The sequence below is a fragment of the Haliaeetus albicilla genome, chromosome 16 (genome assembly GCF_947461875.1).
Source record: "Haliaeetus albicilla chromosome 16, bHalAlb1.1, whole genome shotgun sequence".
Classification (NCBI taxonomy): Eukaryota; Metazoa; Chordata; class Aves; order Accipitriformes; family Accipitridae; genus Haliaeetus; species Haliaeetus albicilla.
In genome coordinates this window covers 17,997,401-18,022,576 of record NC_091498.1, presented here as the reverse complement: position 1 = coordinate 18,022,576, position 25,176 = coordinate 17,997,401, and the positions used below count along the sequence as shown (strand labels likewise).

Here is a 25,176-nt window from a genome sequence, read left to right as displayed (position 1 = left end):
GCCAGGCTTGTTCTGCCTCTGCTTTTTGTTCCTATAGATTGCATAGCAATCCCTGCTGGCCTAAAGATGGCTGATGGTGCCTTCTTGCCTAACATATATAGCAAGCAGTGCCTTGCCAGTTCTTTGGGCTTTTAAATCAGCTGGAAGAGGCAAAGTTATAACTGTTCAGTTATAAAAATAATATATTATCAGATACCAACTTTTGACCTATCATGACTCCGTCAGGGCTAAACTACTCAACTTCACTCAGCAGCCGTTCAAAGTCTAAGACCAGCATCAACCACAGTTTCTCCCATACCGGGATACAGCTAAAGATCCCATTCGGCCTCAGTTCTGGAAGATGGTGTACACAGGCTTTCACAACTTCCTTCCAGGATCTGCCTACGGTATCTCCAGTCTCTCTGGCACCTCCGAAAATGGGAACCCTTAAGTGACCATTCTCTATTGACTTTTCTTTTCTGGCAGACAGCTCTGAAACAGAGCTGTCGGAAAGGAAAAGAGTCCTGACTCTGTGAACACAAGTGAGATGTTCAATAAGAATGAGAAGCTAAGACAGCAAAGACTTCTGCAGCATCTAAATGACCATTTTGACAAAAAAAAAAAAAAAAAAAAAAAAAAAAAAAAAGAGGAAAAGGGAAAAAAGGACCTTGCTATATTTCATTTGAAGGAAAAAAAATATCTGCCCATTATCATTTTAATTCCTACAGTTTGCTCGTCTTCCAAAGGACGCCTTCTGAACTGCCCAAGCACACAAGTCTAGCTCATGCACAACACACATGCAAACACTCTGCAACTACAGAAACAGGCTCACAGAATTTGATTCTGTTTACCCAGGGCCTGAATGACCCCTGAAAATATAATACAGGTTTAACATCCTGATTCATTTTGTATTTACCAAAGCAAAACTGAATGGCTGAGAGAAGAAACTTTATCACTGTCTCCTGATGCTTTCCTGATTGTATTTATACATTTTAAACACACAGAAAGAGACAAAGACAACTTCTCAGAAGTGTTTTAAGTACTGTGGTGTCTAACAAAAGCCAGGAAAATCTAGAGCTATCTATCTGAAGCTGCCAAGGCATACTGTCTATGCGTGCGCATACCACACCTTTAATGACTCGGTACTTCTCATTTTCATTCTGTAACAGGAAAAGCTTGTGACAGACTAACCTATCAGAAGGTTAGATTTCTTAGTTTTTGTTATATGGGGTCTGTGCAATCACAGATTTTAAATAGATTTTAGATTTAGAACAGAATTAGTCTTTGTTTCCTCTAGATAATTAAAAAATTGCTTAATGTACATTCACATGCTAGACATTTTTCGACTTCTCACTTGCAGACAACTAAATATAATTGCTGCTGTAATACAATATAATACTACTGTTTGTTTCTTTCCTGGAACTGCCTGGCCTTTACGTGAACATTGCCACCAAAATGGAGCAAACCAGACTGTTAAGCATTAGCCCTAAGTTAAGTGGTAACATGATCTATTTAGTGGCACACTTATCAAGTCAGTTCTACTGCTGTTTATTTAAATAGAAATTGAAATATTAGCTGTTCAACAAACTCCAGGCATTCCATGCAGGAAATTGAGAGGACTCTAGACCTTCCTATAATGAGAGAATTTTTGACAAGTCCTCCCTAAACAGTTTCCTATTCCAAAGTGCAGTAACATCTCTAATAGTCAAGGAAAAAAAAAAAAAAAAACCAAAACATAACAAAGCTGCAAGAAGAAAAATGTAGCCAGGATAGACACAGTGCAGATAACACTGGTAAGCATCATTACTTGAATGTAACAACGTCCTTAGGCTCTGCGATTACAGGCTAAATGAAAGGACACTCTGCCCAAAATAATAAAAGTCAAATGGATTCCTGATAGTACACATCATTTGCTAAAAATTTGTTTAAAAACACAGTTTTACATCATACTTTTTAAATTATGGAGGAAAGGAAGAGAAATCTACCTACAATCTCACACTCTTGGAGAGAACTATTGATCAACAAATACTTTAGATACAGTAGCTAACTAGATTTTGTCATGTACCTTTGTAATCACCTAATAAATTCTCTGCAAGACCCAGCTCTATTAGCCATGTTTTTCTTTCTTTATATATACTTTAAATGTTGTGATTTGAGATTATAGAGCTAAAGGATAATTTTGTATTCCACTGTTGCCACCTGTCAGTGAGTATTTCCTAAGGGTAGTGCCACTATTCACAGAGCTTCACACATCAGTATAAAGGGTTGAGTTTTCATTCTAAACTAGCTGCCTCTGAATGTTCAGTCATAAAGATTTTGATTTGCTGATAGGTGTGTTGCAATGCAGGAAAACCAAAGGAGAAGTCAAGCAATGTTACCTAAACAAACTAAAATCATTATGCCTGATCAAAGCTACCATACAGCTAGTTTTGGGCAATTAGCATAGCATAAATAGCATATTCTACTGCAATATAGACTTCAGAATTGACCCTGCAAGCTTTTAGTGAACAGAACAGCCCAAAAATAATCAAATGATCTGTTTGCCTAAGCAGCGACCTCAAAATCATACCTCTTATTCATGGCTATATTTAAAAAAAAAGAAAAAAAAATCCCATTACAAAGAAAGAGGTACATTCTTTATGTAATTTTTCTCATGCCTGAAAGTAAGCATTAAATATAAAGCACAAATTAGCTGGTGTCTTGTTTATGACTAAACAGCATTGTTCAACTTCTTAGTTGGTTTTGGTGTTTTTTTAACTGGAAAAGTATTACTCTATTGTACACATTTTCATTTTTAATGGATGATTCATTTGCTTGATACTAAATGGAACAAATGCCTTAGTAACGTAATCAAAAATATGCAGACGTGTTTCCAAAATTAATTTTGATATTTCCTGTCACTGAACTTGCCTCATCAGAGCATAATAGTGATTTTATAGTTGTAGCAACGCTGATTTCACCACATAAGAATCTACAGGAACATTTGAAGATGCGCATGTTCAAGAATTTTTTTTTGTCCTGAACAGCTACACAGCCAGTTAGTTTCAAATTCCTATCATCTTCCCTTTAAGTTGGACAGAAACTGGACTCAGAATTTCCAAAGAACAATAGTTGAAATTGCAACCTATACACAGTTACAGTTTCTCCCTTACAAGAAGATGCAAGTCTCGGAAATCACTATTATGCTTTTGCTTGCCATTTAAATTGCTTTCTTACTATTTAAAATGTGTATCTTGATCATTTCAAGTAATTAGGCAATCAGTAAAAAAAGAATTTGGGCTACTACAATTATTATTCAAGGCTTAATTTATATATGCACTGCAGGGGCTATACTGAACACTTATTTTATAAAAGTCCTTTTCCTCCTGTTTCACACAACATTTTTCAGAAAATTAGCAGTTGCACAAAAATGTTAACATATGGCAGTATTTTTGGAACTGCTGTAGAAATTAAAGGCAATAAAAATTGCCTTGGACAAGAAAGGACAAATAGGCCAAACCAAATAATTATTCTTGCAGCTTTCTTTAACCACTAACTCCATTTTATATGCAGTTTCCGATCTCTCATATTAAATCTGATCATATATATTTAATTCCATTCTTAAAAATTTCAGTAGACAACTTCAGTGCTAACCTACAACTGCCCTGTCAGAAAATCTTTGATGTCACAGCATAATAGCTCCTGAAAGAACAGCACTAATACTTAATGTAACATGAAACCAGGGCCCTGCAGTGGGGCTGTCTGCTGTCAGGAACAAACAGTTTCACTGCTGTTCCCCAGAAGTGACAAGATTGAGAACTAACAGGGCAGCACCTTCTCAGTGCTACAGGAGACCTGTGCACCAGAGTCACTGGCAAATCTGATTTCATCATTTTAAATATATCACCGTTATTAAAAATAAATAAATAAATAAAAATGTCCTGCATTGCAGCCATAGTTCATCCGATATGTTCTTTTCACCTGCTGTAAATACAACTGCTCCAATATGAAGATGAATTATTCCTATACTGCAAATGATAAAACAGGAATCTGTGTTTACGTGGAATTTCTTTAAATTTTATGCTTGTAAATAAAGATACTTGTGTGGCCCAATGCATCCTATATTCTCTTCCGAAATTTATTATTTTGCTTCCTATGACCTTTGGATCTCTTCTGTTTTGAGTTGAAATTTTAAGATTAAAAGTGTTGCTACATGGCCTTCAGCAGAAAGCATAAGATACTTTTCTCTGTTGCTAACACAGGTGATTACAGGCTCGCCTGTGAACTTATGATCACATTTTAGCTCATGAAAACCATTGCATCTGACAGAAAGCATTGGAAAGATCAGATTCCAAAATCTTACATGGCCCTGCTCTGAATGATACCAAATGTCACTTGCTCAGTACCCCTTTCAATGGAACTAAAGGCTCTCACAGGAGGTGTAAGATACTTACAGAATCAGGCCCCATATGTCCCCGCTTTGCGCTTCATATTTTTACCTCTTTCGAAACATTTTTAAGATTTGCAAGTAACATTGCTTTAGGTCAAAATATGTTATTATACATGAGAGTACCAAGCTCCCATGGAAATCAGCTCCATTGCTGGATTTATTTTCTCTCTTGGAAAGCTGACTAGTCCATTTTATAAACTAGCAATAGCTATATTTTTAAAGTTTATAAAACCTGGCCTCTGGCTAACTTGTAAACATAGGATATATTATCCTTTTGTTTGTAAAGCTTAATCCTACAACTGTCAAGCTGAATAAGCCTTTAGAATAATACTAAAAATACAAAAACCCAGTAATCATTAACAGAAAATTGAACTCAGATTGAGATAAAAATGTCAGTGGCACAATTTTTTATGTATTTGGTAGTACATATAGAACTGGGAACATTTTTATCATTCAAATTTCTCAAAAGCATTCTTGGGCCATCTAATTTTAAAAGTCATGAAGTGATAAATGTTTTTGAAAAGTATCTGTGCTTCACCATCCTCTTTCAATGAATCTCTGGTAGCTGGCAAAAAATAATTCGTAGTGTTTTAGTCATGTCGGACCTTACTGACACTGAATTGGAAATGAGATTCTACTTGTGGATTCAAAGCACATATCCATACAGCAGCATTAAAAACTATCTGCTTATATATTTGCAACTTTCAGCGTTTGTTCCCAGAACATACTTAAATACAATAGCCATGGTACAAACACTGAGTTAGAGATATTCTTTACACCTTGTAGTCTAAGTAGATCACACAAGAGGAAAGAAGGGTACTGTGAGTAAAGTAACATGTTTGTAATCACAGTCTGTGGCAGCATCAAAACAACAGATAATGCAAGTTCTCCTACCTCCCCATTCAGTGCCCTAAGTACTGTCGGCCACCGCTCCCTGAGCTACACGAGAGGCATATATTGTTCCTCCTTTCATGAATGCAGCTAGAATTGTTTAAGAAGCCACTGCTCTCCCTGCTAGAACTTACTGCCTCTCCACTTAGACATTACATGGTTTGAGCTGTGGTTTCAACTCACTCCCTTTGCCACACAGTGACATTACATTTGAAGCATTCACACAGCCATTTACTGCACCTCAGCTGAGAGGCAGGAAAGAAGAGCTAAACGTATGATTTCTTCTGTCCCTCCAGCTAGACGTGCGACAGCACGCCTGTCTACACTCTAATCTAGGCTATATATATATACTTTACCTCAGCTATTTTAAAGATGGAGCATAAAAAGAAAGACAAACAGTCAAGATTTAAGCTAGTACTTAGCTGTACCCCTATTCCATCTTGGTGGGAGCAAGCAAAAACCTCTTACAGAGACAATGAAATTCTCTTTCCTCACTGGTTTGAGAAGACCAAGGTTTGTTCCTGCTGAGGAGAAACGGCATCCGTTACCTTTGCCTGAGGCATCTAGGATTCTCCCGAGTTTGATTTATTTTTTTTTAATTCAGTTTGTTCAGGTGATCCTTTATGATGCTTGGCCATTAATTTAGAGAGAATAATGGACAAATATGTAGGTAAAATTTTTAAAATATCATTGGGAATAATCATACAATAACAGAAAAAGATTCTCTGGCTTCTGTAATTCTAACACCATTAAGGTAGTGCCAAGATTATGCTTTGCAGCAGAACAGGTGAGAGAAGGAAGAAAACAATTAGAACCATTACCTTACGTGGCCAAGACATTTTGAGTCAAGACCAGATATCTGACAGAACTGCCTAGAGATCTCAATTCAGATAAAGCCCCCTGCTAATTATTGCCTGAAGAACACTCTTCCAGAATGAGAAAAAAAGCTGGTAGAAAGCAGAGAGAACTTGGAGACAGAAAAAGTCATTATAAACAAACATAACTTATCTTCAAAACTTGATATACTAATTGTAGACAGGCATTATTAATTTCTGCAGATAAACAACAAAGTTCTAAACGAGGGAAGAAATAAAATCTGGGTCAAATGTTGGTCTCCTGATCAAAAATTTTAGCAATTTAATATTAAACATAAGTTGATTATAGAGAAGATATTTATTTAGCATCAGTAATTACGTAAAATGAGCCATTGCCTCTAGAGATTATACATAGCCTTCTAGACAAAACAAGCCCCAGAAGTTTTTAATCCTGACCATGTTGCGGGCTGACCATTAAACAAAGGTGCAGGTCAGTGAGGAAATTCATAAGCCAAAAAAATATATAAATCACCACTAGTGAATAAGGATTCAGTCCTCCAAAGTGCTAAGCACATTGGCTCCAATCCAACAAAGTACTTAACTACATGCTGAATTTTAAGCACATACATAGTCTCATTCCCACTGAGATTATTCACAGGCTTTAAAGCTCAGCATCTGCTTATATAGTCTGTTGAACTAGGACCAGAACACTTGGTGTCTTCCAGAACTTGAACCCCGAGTGTTATCAGCTGGACCTGAAAGAGCTCAAGCAAATGAATTTTCTACCTGCCTTAGTCAATAACTCCAAACTTCATTTCAAAGATGTGAACCATTCAGAGATTGAGTTCTGCAAATACAAGTAGAAGAATGAGGGCTCAGCAGCCATCCCTGTGATCCACTGCAGCATTTTCTTTTGGTTTGGGTGTCAAAAAAAAAAAAAAAAAAAATCCCTTAGGCCTAGAAAAATCAGTAAAGCCCATCAGCTCCTCTGGCTGAGAAAAAAAAATGTGCTGCTGAGTTCCATTGTAAGAATCATCTTTGCCTGAATTATTGGGAATAAATGCCAACTATCCAATTTATCATTGCTAATTAATACAAAAATTGTGATGAGAGGCAAACTGCTCTTCACACATCTGATCATATTCGTTATGGCTCCAACACCAGAGAACAGTCAGCCTGTGGCTGTCAATGACTTCTGGCAAATCAGAACGTCTTACCCAGCAATTGCCTTTACCACAGCTCTGGAATTCACCACGAGGAGACTGAGGCCCAAGTGTGACCTATGAAAACTGGAGTGACACTGAGCATGCTTTCAGACAAGAAAAACAGTAGAAGAGCAAAATGCAAATAAATTAATTTCTCACATCAAACAAGTCATGGCTAATGTTAAACTGCCTTTTATCTATGTGCAAAAGGGGTTGTTTGTTTTATGTTCTGCTTTTTTTTTTTCCAGGGCCATATTAATTGCAAAAAAATGATATACCAAATATTTTTAAACATAAGTAAAGGCATTTTATTAGAATCTGAATTTTAAAAAAGCTTAATAAGATACTGAAAGATACTGACACATTAATCAAGTGAGAATTTGCACAGATAAACTTAAAGGGAACAGAAAAAATCACATGCACCTTCATGTCTGAAACAAGATTCAAAACAACTTGTGAAAGACTTTTGTGTAGTGGCTGCTGTGCCTCATTTGGACACCTATATTGCATTGTGGCACAGAATAGAAATGGTGAACATGCATAACCAGTAATAAAGCGACCCTAAAATTATCAGACAGTCAACTGCCACAAGCTAGCAGCTTTAACTAGACAGAACATTGCTATGGGGAACCCTGGTCTATAGCATTCACCAAGAAAAAGAGCTGACATGCACCGTGGCATATTTTTACATGCTCAAGAATTCCAATCAAGCCACAGTAATAGATGATCCTACTAACCCTGGGCACCCTTAGGAGATACACTGAGGATATACAGATCCTTCCCTGGAAGTTTCAGTGGCTCAATGCCTTTTATGATAAGGCTTCACATTTCTTGTATTTTTGGACTGGCTCCCTATTTGTTACCTCTACAATACAACTCACAGGCCAGCCTGTGTCTCAGTTATTTAAACGTGGTGCAGTGGACGCAGCCCAGCCTAACATGCACAACTGGAAGACTGCAGGTCATGGTCTAGTTCTTCTGAAAGAATTGTCTATCACAGGAAGTCCAAAAAAACTCTCACTAAAAGCACAAGAACTGCATAACTTTCCAGAAAGTTGAGAACATAGGAAAACTATTTTTCCCTTTTATGTAACACAATATTCCCAATTCTGAAGGTTATACATCCCAGTTATCAACAGCTCTTCTGTCATTACTCCCACTCTAAGCTCAATTAATATCCCATTTGATTGTGAGTGATAGAAATGCTGATTTTGATATCTCATCCTCAGTTTCTTGGAAAGTGGAAGAGTATAGGTGAAGAAGGAGAACAAAGTCGTTAAGCATGCCTTGAAAGGCTGCATCCACCAATGCTGATCTGGCCTCCCCACAGATCTGACTCTCTGCTTTTCCCCCTATCCCCTTTCTTCCTTTTTTCCCCTCTCGTTTCCTCTCATTCAAGTATTCTCCCTCTCTTCCCATCCACAGAAACTGACTACTTCAGGTTCTAAAGCACCTATTTCATTTCTGCTTTGCTTTTAACTAGTCTCAAACCTTCATCGCTTACAAGACCAAAAAGCTACCACTCTATCACTCACAACTATATTAAAGACAAAAAAAAAAAAATTTTATTTCACATCCAACAGTCAGACCACAAATTGGTGTGCAAGCGTATTGGGATTACTAATTTATACTGATAATTCAGAATCTGTAAAGCCTTTCAACAATATTTGCTATCAATCAGTTGTTAGAAGGATCAGTAAAACAGAAAAATGTTTGAGATTCATGCTAAGTATTCACGGGCTGTTTATATAAATATTATTTATGTACACATGCAAAACTTGATAAAAAATACAAAAATGACCAAACTGATCCACTCAAACCTTCCCCAGAAGCCTACTTTTTCTCAGACAGCAAGGACAGATAACTCGTGTCCCAAAGTATTTGTTGTGAACAACTTGATGAGCAACAGAAAAGGAATATGGAGTTAAGCCTTGAACACAGCAAGCACTAAAGGGGACTTTTTTGACCACTGCATGTTATCTTCTTAAAAAGACAGCATTACACCATCTATATTGTGAAGTTTTAATAATTTAAATGTATCAAGCTATTACCAAATACTGTCTGACTACAGATATTCTCCATGCATGTTCAACAGCAATAAAAGCGTTACAGTTACTATTCAGTTCAACACATTCACTCTTCTCTCCCACCTTTGTCCTTTCATATCCCTTCCCCTCCTTTCCCTCTCCCTTTGTTTTTCCATCCCCTCTTTTCTCCCACACATGTTCAGGAAGGCCCAGTTCAGCACAGTGTGGCATCAGCAGAGACCAGCAACAGCTGCTGTTCCAGCTTCAACAGCGAGTGGATTTAAAAAAATCAAGGGACAGCTTTAAAGTTTGGAAGAGCTGTTTAAATTGAATATTTAATAACTCTGCTGAGGATTTGGACCTTAGCTACACTCAATAGGGGTGCTTCATTACCTACTTGTAGGAATGCCACTTGTCTGTGATGAGGTCACAGCCTCCTGGCGATAAACTCCATATCTGCTGTTTAGCCCGGTCAGCTGAAAACAAACTAGCAGATGCCATGCTGATTTGCATCTAGTTGCTATCGATACTAAAGAGGCAATATGTGAAAGACGGGAAGTATCATGTGGGAGCCACGCTTAGACAGTGCAAGGGGAAAGGAGCCTTCACCTTCTTTATCTAATCATCCCATGCTGAATTACTGAAATAGAAAGTCTTCCACAAGAGGAGCACAGTAATCAAAAACAATTTGGGGCTGGATTTGTCTCTTACTGGTTTATTTGTTATCCTAGGCATTTCTAGGCATTTCTGTGCCACTTTGGGGGGGGGGGGGGGAATCCATCAGAAGCAGAATCAGGAACAGCTTATGCCTTGAAGTTTGCACTTCTGTAAGAAATCACCCTTACATACAATTCAGGAAAACAACTTCCTCCTGTTCCTTTTGCTTTTGGTCATGTTATACAATATACTCACATCATGGAAAATGGACTTCAACCTGTTCGAGGGAGGACTTCATAAATTAGAAACTCCGGCAAGTCCTCAGTAATTACTTTTTAGGTCCCTCAACTACCTTCTCTCTCCTATCCACATTTTCCCTGAGAAGACTATATGTAACACTCACAGAATTCAAAGCCTTTCCCTTTTACACCATCACCTCGACTTTGGGTCTGTAATTTGACCCCATTCCGTCTCAGAGTGTTGTGCAAAGGTGTTTTCAAATCAACTGCTAATGGACACACCCATTCACCCCGTAAAATGCATGGCAGTATATCTGCACTAAAATGCATGCTGGTGTATCTCCACTACCATCGCTAATTAGACTTTTTGTTACATTCTTAAAATAAGCATTACAGATTGAATCATTATTGTTTAGAGGCAATGGTGAAGATTAAAATAATGAGATTTTTCACTGACTGAGGAAAAAAAGGAATCACAAGGAAAGGCTGTGTACACAAGCAAGGAAAGGAAAGAAAACTTTTTTGGCTTTCACTAAAGGCTGAGGGAAACTCTGCAAAGCAGGGAACAAAGGCCCACTTAACTGCTTGAATACTCAGTAGACGTGGTCCCTTGAACTCTAGGTTGAGCATTGTGGGTGAGCATAAAGACACACCTGAACTGATTCCACCATGTCTGTATGAGTTCATATACAGAGGCAGCAAAGGACAAAAAATCAGAGGGATTCTTGCACCTAGCGGGGGCTACCTGAAACTTGCTATCCCTCGGGAGCATCATGCATACAGTGCAGAAGACTGAAGGCATGATAACGCATAGACTAACATATCCCCAACCTGTGTAAGTCATTCCTGAAGAATAAAGGGAGCCTGTGATTTATTTACCTGCAGCAACAATACAGCTTTGAAGTAGAAAGGCTAATAGCATTTGCTCTCCAAGTCCAAAATAGCCAGATGCCAGAACAGCCGATATTAGCATGTTCTTCCACCTTAAGGCAGCAAAGTGATTGCCCACTCAGTACTTTAACTCTAGGCAGGTCTTCTAGCATAGGAACGTTCCTTTTTTCTCTGGCAGGTATGCTGACAGGTATGTAACTTGGAGGATTCTAAGAGTGATCAAAATACATAAACAACGCCACTAAGAAGAGTACAAAAGATCTGTTGTACTACCACTCAGCAGAAATGAGACTATGTTTTATCTTACTCCTTTTTCTAGAGCATTCGGTGGCAAGACCTTTCTTTCTCGATCTCTTCTGTTTCACATTTTTCCAACTCGCTACACTTCTCTGAACGTAATCCTCAGCCTGTGTAGCCATCATCCCATCCCAACACCAGTTAACTACCTTCTGGCTCATGAAATCAAGATGAAAAGCTGATCACATCTACCTTGTTTTGAAACAAATGAAAAGATTCCATTGTTACTTTCAAAGAGAAATACCACAGGTACCATAAGTTCTATGTGGAAAGAACAGGTAGTACAATGGGAACTAGAGCCTATAGAAGGCAACCAGAAAGCATGAAAGGGTTTTCCTAGAATTCATCTTTCACCTTCTGGACAAGCAATGATAATAGATATAGATAGCAGAATGTAAGAACGTACGCACATAAACCAGAGATGAATACAAAATCTCAATCATAGGCACTACCATAGCAAAAATACTACTAAAAATGTGTTGAAACATGTCTGCTTATGTACGTAAAAAAATTTTCATGTGCACATCTACATATACTTGCACTAAAGGTTGAATAAAGTACATTCTTACTGTAATGGCCTACATGAACCCCTCAGAAGAAGAAAAATATGAAAGGATCTGCAGGAAGATAATCTGCCCACAGCAGATCAGGTGGGACTGAAAGAAAAAAAAGAAAATGCACAGGCACAGCCTCCACCATTACAGGAAATCAGCAGTCAGAATCCCCACAAACTGCATATACTATGCCAGAAGACCCACTGGAAGATTAGATTTGGAGAGACAGTTGATCTAATAGGTAGTTTACGTGAGATGAACTCTTGTTAATGTCATCCTAAACCGTAAGCAACACCATGGTGCCAAACCTGATTCCACCCTAACCAAGTTACTTGCTACAGTGAATCCAGTGCAAACAAGGCCTTCACATGCAACCCCCCTCCCAGCACAGTCACGGAAAGGTCTTTCCATGGAATCCAGAAGGAACTGCATCATGTCCTAAGGAATGCACTTGTGGCTAGAGTAAAATGGCACCCTTCCACTTAAGTAAATGGAGTTACACTGGCTTATGCCAGCTGAGAATCTGTCAAATACCAAATTATATGAAAATATTCCTCTGAAATAGCTCGACATTCAAATAGTATATATATTAAATCCTTCCAAATGTTCATTATAATACTAATAAGCCAGTCAGGCATATGGCACCCCTGTTATCCAGAAAGCTCCAAAAATGTGACTCATTATCTAGTTCCACTTATTACTTCAATAGCTGAATTTGGTAGTTCTAAGGTAAAATGCTGCAAGTGTCGTTAGCACGCTACACTACCACATTTAGGAAAGGAAGTGAGGATTAACTGAGGCAGTTAAAACTATAAGAAGAATGTAGATGGGCAACTACATCCTATCTTAGCTGGAATTAGGCCATGACGTTGAGGTTAACCCCCCTACTTGTGCAAAAATACCACAGGTTTTTACTAACCACAAATGGTCAGGAATTCAGTTTAACAAGCCCATCCACAACAATAATACAGATGTAAAAAGCACGCAGAACAATCTCTCAAAGTGTGATATTCTAGCTCAAAGCACATATTCATACACCAATTGTAATCTAAAACTAGACAAAATGAAGCGAGATTGCAAGATTGTAATACAGTACTTTCACAGTACAAACATCTGTTTAAATATGAAGACTTCCTAAAAGCTTCACCTCAATAGTTTTGGAGCATTAATGGACAGAGCCTCTGTAGAACAAGTATCTATGAGTAATGAGGAAGTTTGCAGCACTCACTGCCTCCTCCGCACTGGGACGCTGACCAATACAGTTTATGAAGTAAACAATTCAACAGCAGCCCTTCCGGAACAGCTCCTCACCAGGCAATCTACTCAGGAATTAGTGTCACATTTATTCCAGAAAAGAGTATCCAGATAGGGAGCACCCTGTAGTATTTTACGTCAATTTTCCCACATTGGCAGGTCCTTGGAGTAATGTATTAATTCTCCTTATAATGTGTAACAGTTAGTTGGAATTAGTAAATACATATTGTTTCATTAAAAATACTATGTTCCAGCACATGCACTTAATTTGCCATAAAGTATGGTATGTAAGAAATCACACCATCTTCAATAAATCTGAAAAGATATTAGCATTTTTGGTTTTAATACAAGATATTTCAAGCAAGTAGTAAAATTTCAGTGGTATATGGAAGGGGTCTTAGAGAAACACACAAAAAAATACGACTATAAACAAGCCATCATTCTGGTAAGAGGAAATACAAACAACCAGAATAAAAATAGTTGATGCACAAAAGCCATAATGAGGGGGTTGCTCAAAAAATAACTTCTACTTTGAATGGTTTGGATGAAATACAAATTATCCACAGAAAAGTGTGGACTGGCATAAATGTTTGTACAAAATTATAAGTATATTTCTAGAAGTATGCAAGAGACAACCGCCTGCATGCTGCACAAGGTCCCAACTAAGTGCTAGTGCACAGAGTCCAAACCACTGCATTTTAATTACTATGCAGCCTCAGATATATTGCCTTTGATATGGAAATGTTCTTGTTCTCTCATCTTCACATACGGTCTCATGCACAGAAATCTTTATCTGATTCATAAAAAATAAACTAGAATCCAATCTCAACACCTGACCTCAGTGCTTAGAAGTTTTTTACTAAGCATGGTGTCACTATAAAAAGAATGGGTAATATTGGTGTAAAGTTAGATATTTGGAGCAATGATATGAAGGATTTGCAGTTAGGAATCAAATCAATACTGTACCTCTGAGGTTTCAGAGTTTGCTGTTGCCTTATGCCAGTCTGCCAGCGACCGGAAAAAACAATTGACTGTACACCTTTCTGTGTAGCTCAAGAAGAAAGAAAAAATATTTCAATGACATCCCATCTTACCACTGATGGAAAAGATGCGACTTAGCCACTTGCTGTATGAAAGAGGTTCTGAAATCAAAGCAATCGCTAATATCAAACTTTCTGGCCTTTTTTTTTTTCCTAAATTTGTACGTAACTTTTTTGTGTATATTTTAAAGGTATGCACTACAAAGTTCACACGGGAAGAAGCAAAACGTTTCCCAAGCTTTACTTTATCAAACAGGTAAAATAAACATAAAGAATACTTAAAATACAAACCCAGTACTTTTCTATATTTTACATTAATATGCTGCCTGTAAGAAGGCTAAGAAATTTTGCTTTGACAAATTCTACTAGTCACTTGGAAAAAACATTAAATATTCAGACCTATTTAGATAATTCTCCTAGCTCTATAGAATTACATTCTCTTTTTATAAAGAATATGATCTGTGTAACCTCCCTATAGAAGATAATGACCCATCTGTAAATCATTTTGTTGCAGGTTATCTGGTTTTTATCACTTCTAGTACCTGTCTGTCCCTGATATGATACCCTTAAACACATTAACTTGATGGAATGTTTCGCCTGACTTCAAAAAAAACGTCGATTGATAGCTATTTATTCTCCACTGTAAATGAATGACTCTGATTAACCTAGTTTACCAATAGATCTAATTTTATATTACTCTTTCCAATTCACAAGGCTCAAGAAATATTTGATTAAGCTAATTTCCAAGCAATGATTGTCAAACTTGGGATACTGTTTTCTTTCTTCTTAATTTAAGGAGACAAAACAGTAAACATAAAACTGATATGAGTATTTTAAAATGTACAAGAGGAGGAAAGAAATGTCTATGTACTGATTCTTGTTTCTTTAAGAGAAAATCTATTTTTCAGGTTCCTGTTGTACTAATTGAAAGAGAATTATTTAAAACTTCACTGAATACTTGAATATACGATGGGTATGTGTAGCAGTTTCACCAGTGCCAAAGAACTCTAGACTTTCCGAAAGACAGTAAACTAAAAATTGGCAGGAAACCTCTTACAGTGATGTCACAAATATTTGTTGTTGCCACAGAATAATGTTTTAAAAGAACACCTACTTCTGTGCTGAAAAGGCCTTGGGAACATGTAATTATCCAGTTTTATCACTGTAGAAATACGGCTGCTTTCCAGCAAGTACGTCTATCAGACCTCTCCCTTCTGTGCAGAACTACATCTAAATAAATATACATGTATTTCATACAGACATCACACCAGTCCAGTACACAACCTTACTAATGGCAGGATTTTACCAGATTTTGTTGTTTTCGCAATATGATGTCATGGCCTGGAATGATACATCAATAAATACTGTGGGAGAATCGCGTGCCTAAAAAATTCTGAATGGCTCAAATACAAAATAAAAGGAAATTCGGTTTCTGTGGTTTGGTAGCAAGTCCCCTAAAGTTCCCATTCTCGCTGTTCTACCTAAGGAAAAAATAGAAAATGGTGTAAATAAAAATCACACAAAAAGACACTGAAAGAGATGAATAGCAATCGGCTTACTAAGGCACAAACTTGAAACGTGCACCTTTGTGTTTTGCTGCTACTTGACGAATAAGCTGTATGTGAACTACCGAACACATCATAAAGCAGTACTTCTCTTGCAGGTTCTGACATCATGCAGGAACGTTTCAATGTTTCTGTTTCTGTGATTTACTATATTAACTGAAATGTTTTAAAAATATGTCATTGTATCACTTTAGTTGACATAGCTTATATATACACAAACACCCCTATTTACATAACTTTTAAAATGTTAGTCATTACACACAACCTCTGCCAAACCAGCCCGCTGATCTTTAAAGTCATACTATGGAAAAAGAAATATACATCACCCCGTTGTACGGGGTATAAAGAAAAGTGCATCGCGGCTTCTCTTCCCTAAGTAATTTTTGTTCCGTGAAATAAATAAATAAATAAATTGACAGAAGCCTTTTAAGTGTGATCTATACACTTTTAAGGGGGAAATCAAACCAAGTGTAAAAGATTAATGGATATGCTTCCTGAAGCGGTATCTCCCAAGGTGATTACAGTCTTTAGCAGATACAAGGCCATGACTAAAGAAAGTTTCTAATGGCCACTGAGAAAAAATTTATTTGGTTTTGCTATCATCATGCAAACCTCCGGCCTTTATTACCACAAGATACTCCAAGGCCTCTAAGAACTGCAGGCATACATGGATACTTTTGACTTTTAAAAATACAATCAAAGATGCAAAAAAAAGGTGTCCAAAGGGATTTTTTTTCCCAGTTGAGCAAAAGAAGTTCAGCTGGAAGTGACCACGAACAATTGTTGGCCACCTATTAAAAACCACTGGCTAGGGAACAAGCACTGGCAGTTCCCACTTGTGAACAAAATCAAGCTGACAGGTGAAAGCAACTAGCTTTGGACGTCAGTTATTATTTTCTACAAGTCAGGCACCAGCGGCCTTCTGAAGGGAACTGATGGGCTCCGCTTTGCTTCTCTTCTCGCTTTCACCAGTGTGTAAACGTACGAAGGAAAAAACGGAGCGGAGTTACGTAAGTTCGGTAGAGAATCGGTAACATGCAAGGAGAGACAGCCATCTGTCTCACTGCCTTTCTGCTACGTGTTATACACATGGCACTAGTTTGCACCCTACGATCTAGCAGAAAAGGGAGCCGAGTGAGCTTTGAAGCAGCCCAGCGAAGCCTCCCAGCAGCCCTGAGACGGAGTACTGAACGGCAAGGAAGGGAGAGAAAATAATGCATTTAGCAGGGGATGCGAGACTGCAGACCAAAGGGCCTCTTACATTCTCATCGCTGAATGAATTAAAGTTCCGAGGGAGGCGGCCAGAGCAATCAAAGCGAGCGAAACAAAAAGTATGACAGGAGAAAAGGAGCCAGGAACCGTAAATCCGGGGACGACGCGGGGAGAGGCCAGCGGCCGGAGCCCGCGGCCCGGCGTCCCCGGGAGGCGCAGGGTCCCCCGGCGACGGCCGCTCCCTCCTTCCCCGCGGGGCTCCGGCTGCCCCCGCCCGCCGCGGGGGCGGGAGCCCTTCCCACGGCGGCCGGGGCTCCGCGGGGCGCGGAGGGGGGCGCGGAGGGGGGCCGGCCCCCACCGCCCCGCCGCCGGGGAGGGAGCTCGCGGCGCGACTCGCTCCGGGGGCCGGGCCGCTGCGGCGGGGCAGCCCGGGGGCCCCCGGCCGGCCCGGCCGGCGGCAGCGGGGCGCTCGCCCCGGCCCCGCAGCGCGGCCCCCCCCCGCCCCAGCCCCGGGGCAGGGCAGGGCAGGGCAGGGCAGCGCCCCGCCGGGGCCGTCGCCGCCGCCGCCGGGCCCCGGCCCCCGCGCCACCCCCCTCCGGCCGCGGGAGTCCGGCGGCGGCCGGGGAAGCGGCCTGGAGAGCGGCGCTCGGAGCGATGCCCGGGGCTCACCTTCCCCTCCCCCCGGAGACGTGCGCTTCAAAATGGTTTTGCAGGCGAGGCTGGCCAGGCTGCGCTTGGTGCATTGATTCCAAGTGCAGTGCCTGGTTTGGTTTCCGTATATTCTTTGGCTTTTAATAGCTAGCTGAGGAAAAAAGAAAGCATTATTGTTTTCTTTCTTTCCTCTTCTCATTGCCTATTCTAAATTTGACTCCAAAGTTTAAGCAGTTGAATTGGCTAATTCTGAATACAGTCTATTGAGAGACCAGACACAGCAGTATATCCCTGTATAGCAATAGATACAATGTGCTGAATTGGCAGTCTAATTATAAATGTGGCATTTGGACCTCCTTTCAGACCCAGTGCCACCTTACCTTATGAGGGAACTTCAACTACAGCAACTGTTCAAAACAAAATGCCATTACAGGATCAGCTTCACCCAACACTGGAACCAGCCAGGGGATTGTTTTACAAACAGCCTTTCTCACTTAACACAAGAATGTATTATAAGGAAAAGTTATGGATAGCGCAGAGTCTGAAGAAAACGCGTATGTAGTTTCTGCCAGGTGTCGAGCTACTTCAAACTGCAGCATACTCCAAATGACCTCATTATTTTCTTCTAAATGTACTCACTATAAATAGATTATTTCTTAGTTTTACTAGAAAGAGCTGCTAGGTGCGCTCGCTGTTTATGTTCCGAGTGTAGTGTGCATATAACATTGTGAGCACAGAAACACGCGGAATATCCTGGCTCAGAACAAAAACCTGCAATAAGATCTTGCCAGAGAGTCACAGTGTGCTGAAAAAAAAGTTTTTTAAAGCGTCTTTTCCAGGGAAATATTTGTATATGATGGCAGACTACACACACATATCTCACATTCATTCTTATTATTTACTTTATGGTATAATGGCTTAATTAAATGAGTGGGCACAAGCACGTCAATAAAACAAGTCAAGTCAAGTCGAAGTCTCAAAACAGGTTTCAAAATTACTCCATTACACGAATAGAGAAAGGGAAATTCGTTGATTTTTGGACTTCAAACCCTGTTTGGGGGCTGGGTAAAACTGTTCTTCTGCCCTCACAATCAGCACTGAAGATGGAAATACCAAAAATGTTAAAATGAGGGTAAAAGAGAACAGTAGGAACAAAGTGCCGCTCGTGTGCCGAAGGCTATTTAAATTAGCTTAATAAACATATACCTTATCTACAAACAGCAGGCGAAGATATATTACTTTATCACAGAAAGTTTCACCGTCTGTGTTTTTGGGAAACACCCCTAGGACAGAACTAATCTGTCGTCCCCAGGCTCCCACCAGGCTGACTTTCCCTGCAGCCCCCCCAGCCACTCAGACACAACACTAATTGTCTTTTCACGTTGCCACTTTCACTCCTTCCCTTCCTTTAAAAAAAAAAAGCACCAACCAGCCAAAAAACCCACCCAACACCGCCGTGAAACGGGCCGCAGAAAGCAAAGCCAGCAATCAAATCGATCCGATCGGTCCCTCGGATTGACCTCAAGGCCCTGCTCTGCTGAAGCACACAGCCCCTGCTGCAAAGCGGGTTCACTGCTCCACGCTGCTCCGCACGCCTCGGAGAGGGAGCTGGGAAGCTCTCTCGGCAGAGGAGCAGCTCTCTGGCAGCTCAGTTGTTAATGCACGCGTGGAAGTACCTGCTCACATCACGCCTATCTGTTCTCTCGCCCGTATCTACCCACAGCCGCGCTCCCGCAGGGGCGACCCCGCCGCCGGTACACGCGTGCATGCATTACACGAGCGGGCTCGGCGGCAGCGCCGGTGCCCGCTCCTCCCCGGAGCAGGGCAAGCCGCAGAGGCACACTCATTAGCTCCCACTGATGATTCCTTTCAGGATCATGAATGGAACAATTGTCAAAAACTGCGGGAAAAAAAACCAAGCCCCGAGACTATTTTATACAGGCACAGCTTGTGTGCACGCATGTGACAGTTGCAGGCAACCCAGATTTGTTCCTAAACTCTTCAGCGCTATCCGAGATAAAACATTAAATTGCTTACATGGTTAAAGAGACTTCTTATCCCCAATCAAAAAGCAAACAGCGTCGAAGGTAGTGAAAGCCAGGAAAAGAACGAGCTCTCCACCAGACACACCTTGCCTTACTCGTATCCTACAGCACCGTCTGTAAACAGCTGCGCTCGCTTGTTGCAACTGCCACTATTTTGTTTTAAAAAAATAATAATAATAGTAGTAGTAGTAAGTGAAATACTTCCTGAAAACTTACTTTGCATTTAGTTTAGGCACTATTCTTTTTTTCAGCTCGCAAAGGAAGCCGTTTTGTCCAGGTTAGGTATTGTCTACTTATGGATCAGCCTCTGGCTAAGGGTTTATTTTAATTTATGGCTTATGCATTCTTTTAAGGTCGATTTGCATGACCTCCGGCAAAGAGCTAAGGCAGCAAGAAATCCCAAGTCGAATGTTGCCACAAAGCGGCACACATCTCCCCTTCCCCGGGTGTAAACAGAGCTCTCTGATGATGGACTGCTTTCTTCCCCCCTCCTTGTGTATCACAAATTAGGGTGCGATATCAATTTTAAAGTTTTCAGGAGAACTTTATCCAAACCCTCTGCTCGGAGAGATAAGGCACCGCCACAGAACTTCAACTCCTCGGGACAGTGCCCCGGTGTGGCCAAACCCAACATTACCACCTCCTCTCCAGCAGCTTTGTATTATTCCTTGCTCCGTGGATAGCACTCATTTGTGGCGAACTTCAAAGCAGTTACCCACCTCAAACTTAACGGAGAATTTAACAGCACCACTAAACTCCCTTTCTCCATCCCGTGCCTTTCGGGGTTACCCGTGGAGAGAAACCCACGCGAGCACTTGGGAGTAATGACAGCAGCGCTCCGCTCTCGAAGATTTATTTCGGATTTTATTCTTCCTCTCTCTCTCTTTCTCCCTCTCGTGTTAGTTCCTTACGTACAATATCTTCCCAGCACCATGTGTTCGCCTGCCGTGGGTGATCTTAAAATACAACGCTGATCTGTCACTACATTTTAAAATAAACTGTACTCGGGAAGGATGAGAAAGTGTTGTGATTTCAAGGTAGTGGGGTCCCTTAACGTCTCGGAAACCTCGGGATTCAAACAGCCCCGGAAACTCGCACGGGGACGAGACTATAACTACTTTTCCCTAAAGGAAAAAAAAAAAAAAAAAAAAAACAACCAAGACACCAACAACACCCTCGTGGTATAAAAGTAAATAATCGTGCAGGGAGAGGTGGGGGGAAGGGGTGAATTCAGCAATGTTAAAAGCTAAACAACAGATCTACCTCCGGACGCTGCTGCTTCACTCAATTGCAACTAATAACCCATTAAAGACAGCGCAGGGGGAACCGGATTCTCTCCTGCAAAGCGACATAAATCCAGCGAAAACCCATTAAACCACCACCACCACCACCAAGCCACGCAGCACTACACACCACAGCAAACAACAGGTATACAACACAATAGGGCTTTTTTTCCTGGTTACCTCCTCGGGATCCAGTGTGGCACAAAGCACTGGGAGAGCCTCCTTTTTTTTTTTTTGCAACGCGCTTCGGTAATTTTCATTAAAAAAAAAAAAAAAAAAGAGGGAAGGAGGTGAAAGGGGAGAGAAAAAGAGGAATAAATGGGTGGTAATTCGGTAAAATAAAATAAAAATAAAATAAAATAAACCAAAATAAAATAAAATAAAATAAAATAAGATAAATGAACTAGAGTCTGCTGGTGTTTCTCCGGGCCATGGATGTGCAGGATCCCGATCGTTAGAAGTTTGCGGATGGGTTGCCTGGAGATTTGGTTACAATCAGGTTCATTATTATTATTTTTTTTTTCCTCCTGAAACAAGTGAAGGCGATGGTTACTGCTGTCAATCTTGGCAATCAATGTGAGCGGCCATGTCGTAAGTATTCAAAGCATTTCCCGTCGTGCAACATCAGAAAGTGAGTGGCCAGGGCATTGATCTGAGGAAGGCAAAAGGAGGCAGGGCTCCCCCGCCCAGACAGCACAGGCAAGATGAGACAACACAGGGAGAGAGAGGGAGAGGGGAAGAGAGAGAGGGGGAGACCGAGAGCGAGCGAGCGAGCGAGCGAGCGGGGAAAGCAACAACTGCGGAGAAAGTGAGCACAAAACAGAAAGTGAAATCACCCCGGGCTGCCAGCCGCATCCCCGAGAAGCTATCACCACTCACATTGCTATTAGACAAATGAAACCTTAAACCTCTCTCCTCTAATGACCACTGATTGCCCGGAGTGGTGAGGAAAGGTACTAGAAAGTTACCGGGGAGGGGGTGCGAGGGCGGGGAGGGAGGGGAGGGCGGGCGGGGGCCGGAAAAGGAGGAGGGGGAGCGGGGGGGTCCCGGGAGAGCCGCTTCGCGGGGCCGGGGCTGCGCGGGGGGAGCGGCGCGGTACGCGCCGGCCCTCCCTCCCCCGCCCGGCACGGCGCTGCCCGGGGAGTGCGTGGGGCGGCACACGCCAAAAACGTCCTGCGGGCTCCTGCTCGCAAATAAAATACAATTAAAAAAAAAAAAAAAGGCAAAAAAAAAAAGGAGCGGGAGGGAGACGATCCGCGGGACATGGGAAGGGAGGACCGGCGGGGAAGCGGGGACGAGGAGGAAAGTGCTCAGCAAGCGCTTCCTGACAGCTGATGGATGGGGCTCCGAGGAGCCCGATCCCACAGCCCTGTCGGGGTAAAACGCAGACGACACGCCAAGTATCAACTGCGCTGGAGGTGGGAGTCCAGCTACAGGGACCCGGGGGAGAGGAGGGAGGAGAAGGCGCTCAGAGTCCACAAACTGTTCGGGGATGCGTTCAACAGAGAGGTGAAACGTGAGCACAGTTAAAAGGAAAAGACAGGTAGGACCGGCGAGGAAAAACTGATTTAGGACGGGCTCGAGCTGAAGTTGGGATTCTCGTGGCGACGACAAGAGATTAGCAGTGGCAATGTATAAATATCACTCTCTCTGCCTACCAAAAGGCAACAGATAGGGACTTGAATATCAGCTTGAATACCAATTTAGGAACTCACGCTCCCTTGGAAGTGCTAATTGGGGGGGGGGGGGGGGGGGGCGAAATCTGGGAGAAAGAAGGGAAAACTATAAGGAGCTGAGGAGAAAATCAACCAGTGGCACAGACTACTGCAAACCCAAGAAAGTCTCTCTGCTGTATTTTTACATGCCAAAGGTAAACATAAAAGAGTCTTTCAAACTGTCAGGGGCCCGCAGATCAGGTGGGCAAACAGCGCTGCAAAGCCAACGTCTCCCTCTTTTGATATTATTCACACCTAGGCTAAACTGTTGTTAAGATGGGAGTGCGGAAAGCAACCTCAAGCCCACAAAATGAGAGAGAGAGAGAGAAGTTGTTGATTCATCTCTGTATTTTTGGCACTTTCTCCCCATTTTCCAGAAGGCGCCTGGAACAGTTAGTAACAGAGAAACTTTTTAATTTTAAAATAGCTTCATAACTTATAGAGGCCAAAAAGACGAGGAGAAAGCCTGATTTCGCTTCCCTCCTCTCTCAAGTAGAAATTTGCGGAATAGGTTAGACCCAGAAGCATACTCTGCCCCACTGCGAATGAACCTTGCTACATAAGGACGTGATGAAAATTGAGCATTAACGTGATGGCACAGGACTGATCTGATCTGGCTCTATTTCATTTTGTTAACAAGCTGTAAAACTCAACACACTACTGGAGTCGTGCACATTGCATCCTCTACCTTGCTATCCGAGGTACTATCGTCCGTCTCGAGTCGAGTCCAGGGAAAAGGAGTTTTAAGTCAGAACCTCTTGGAATAGCGGACCTGTTTTATACAGTATTTTTGGCAATTCCACTACAATAAAAGGAGCAATCAAGTCCTATTCAGCAAGCAGCAAACACCTTGAAACAGAACTTGAAAATTATCTAGCAAAGCTTTAGCACCCAATTAGCTGGCTGAGGACATAGTAGCTAATTTCCATGCATTCTTTCAATTTTAATAAAAGATACTAAAAAACCGACATTCGGAGACGGGGTAGATTGTAAGATTGTAAATACCGAGTTTGTATTCACCTGCGTTCAGCTAATTCAAAGTATTCACCTTGCTGCAGTTATCTGGGCTATGGATTTAACAACAGGAAATAGCTGCCTTTCCAGATATTGCTCTGTCCTTTTTAATCTTTAATTATAAGAATTCCCGTGATTGGTCATTAACACTTTCCTTGTAACACATTTAAACCTGCTGCAAGTAAAGGAAACACCTTGACTTTTTTGCATAACTAGTACCTTTGGCACGCAAAAAAATGAACTCTGCAAGAAAAGAGATGTAATCAGAACACAAGGACGAACTATCCTGCCCGAGTTTGCAACCCCAGCAATTTGTTACTGGAAGTTTTTTTTCTTTCAAGAAACAAACAGGGGAGAAAAAAAAAACAACCCAACCCCACTCCTCAAATGTAGCGTCCTCCTCTTTAAGTACGAGGCGGTAATGGGACAAGAGATAATTAAGGCATCAGATAAATCTAACCGCCCACCTAGCTCCAAATCGGGGGAGCATCTCGCTGCACTCCCGAAAATCCTATGCAGAGAATGACACTCGGCTAGGGCAGGACACGGCAGAGATGGGTCCACATTCCCAGGCGGAGCGCAAGGAATACTCTCTAGCTTGTTGCTTCCCCTGTGTGATCAATTAAGTTACAGATGTAACACACAGCGCCAGAGAGCTACAACTTCTCCGCGGGAGAAAAACAGGACTCCTTGGGCATTGTATGCAAATGTGCGCGTATGTGCGCTGCACAGGAATAATTGTGGTTCCCTCTTTGTTTGCATAAGTGAACACCCGCCGTGTGGATACGTACACACGTGCCGAGAAACAAGAAAACGCTTTTACTTTTAGCGTTACCACACGTTTAGAGACGGTGTTTTAAATCACTTCCCTTGCTTTTGCTTCATTAAGGCTAAAACCAGCCAGAGAAGTCAGCGCAAGCAGATGTTGAGGAGGGATGCTGAACTGCTGTGGGTCCTGGCAGAGGGAAGGGATCGGAGGCGCTCAGTTCACGTCGGGGCACTTACCTGTTCACAGTTGTCATTGCATTTTGCACCGTCTCTCTCATTAAATACGTTAAAGTAAAGCAATATTCAACAAGCGAAGCGACCTGTCTGCGTGCTAAGTTTTACATACCGCATCTTTAACGTGATGAGCAAACCTACAACTCCTGTAGAGTTGGTGGAACAGTTTCAGAAGTTTTGATTCAAAGGGCAAGAAATTCCACCTTAAAAGTCATTCACCGAGTTCTAAACTCTCCTCTCTCCCCAACTAATGCCGGACAATTAACCGGCATATTTATAAGTTCCCTCTGCTGACACTCTCCGACAATGAAGACTTTTTATAGGCTTGTTAAAGATGTTCAGAGAAACTTTTGCAAAATAATCAACAGCATCTGAGAGAAGGCTAAAGGAAAAGAAGTTAAAGCCTGATCA

The 25,176-nt window shown here is 41.3% G+C and overlaps 1 protein-coding gene and 1 long non-coding RNA gene across 4 annotated transcripts in view; one reads left to right on the top strand and one right to left on the bottom strand.

Annotated features, from left to right (window-relative positions):
* Window positions 1–21,459, bottom strand: part of SOX6 (SRY-box transcription factor 6) — a 382,363-nt gene extending 360,904 nt beyond the window's left edge. Inside the window, exon 1 of one of the 3 annotated variants that reach the window (XM_069803757.1) lies at window positions 21,215–21,459. The gene's annotated coding sequence lies outside the window, so the exon portion shown is untranslated. Of the gene's footprint in view, window positions 1–19,382; window positions 19,454–19,967; window positions 20,204–21,214 lie in introns of those variants that run through there. The other 2 variants (XM_069803759.1, XM_069803760.1) reach the window with 2 other exon arrangements.
* Window positions 21,460–21,747: 288 nt separating this feature from the next.
* On the top strand, window positions 21,748–24,841 carry LOC138689279 (uncharacterized). The gene is made up of 2 exons (XR_011328134.1): window positions 21,748–21,987; window positions 24,653–24,841. It is a non-coding gene; the product is annotated as an uncharacterized lncRNA (long non-coding RNA).
* The last annotated feature ends 335 nt before the right edge of the window (window positions 24,842–25,176 follow it).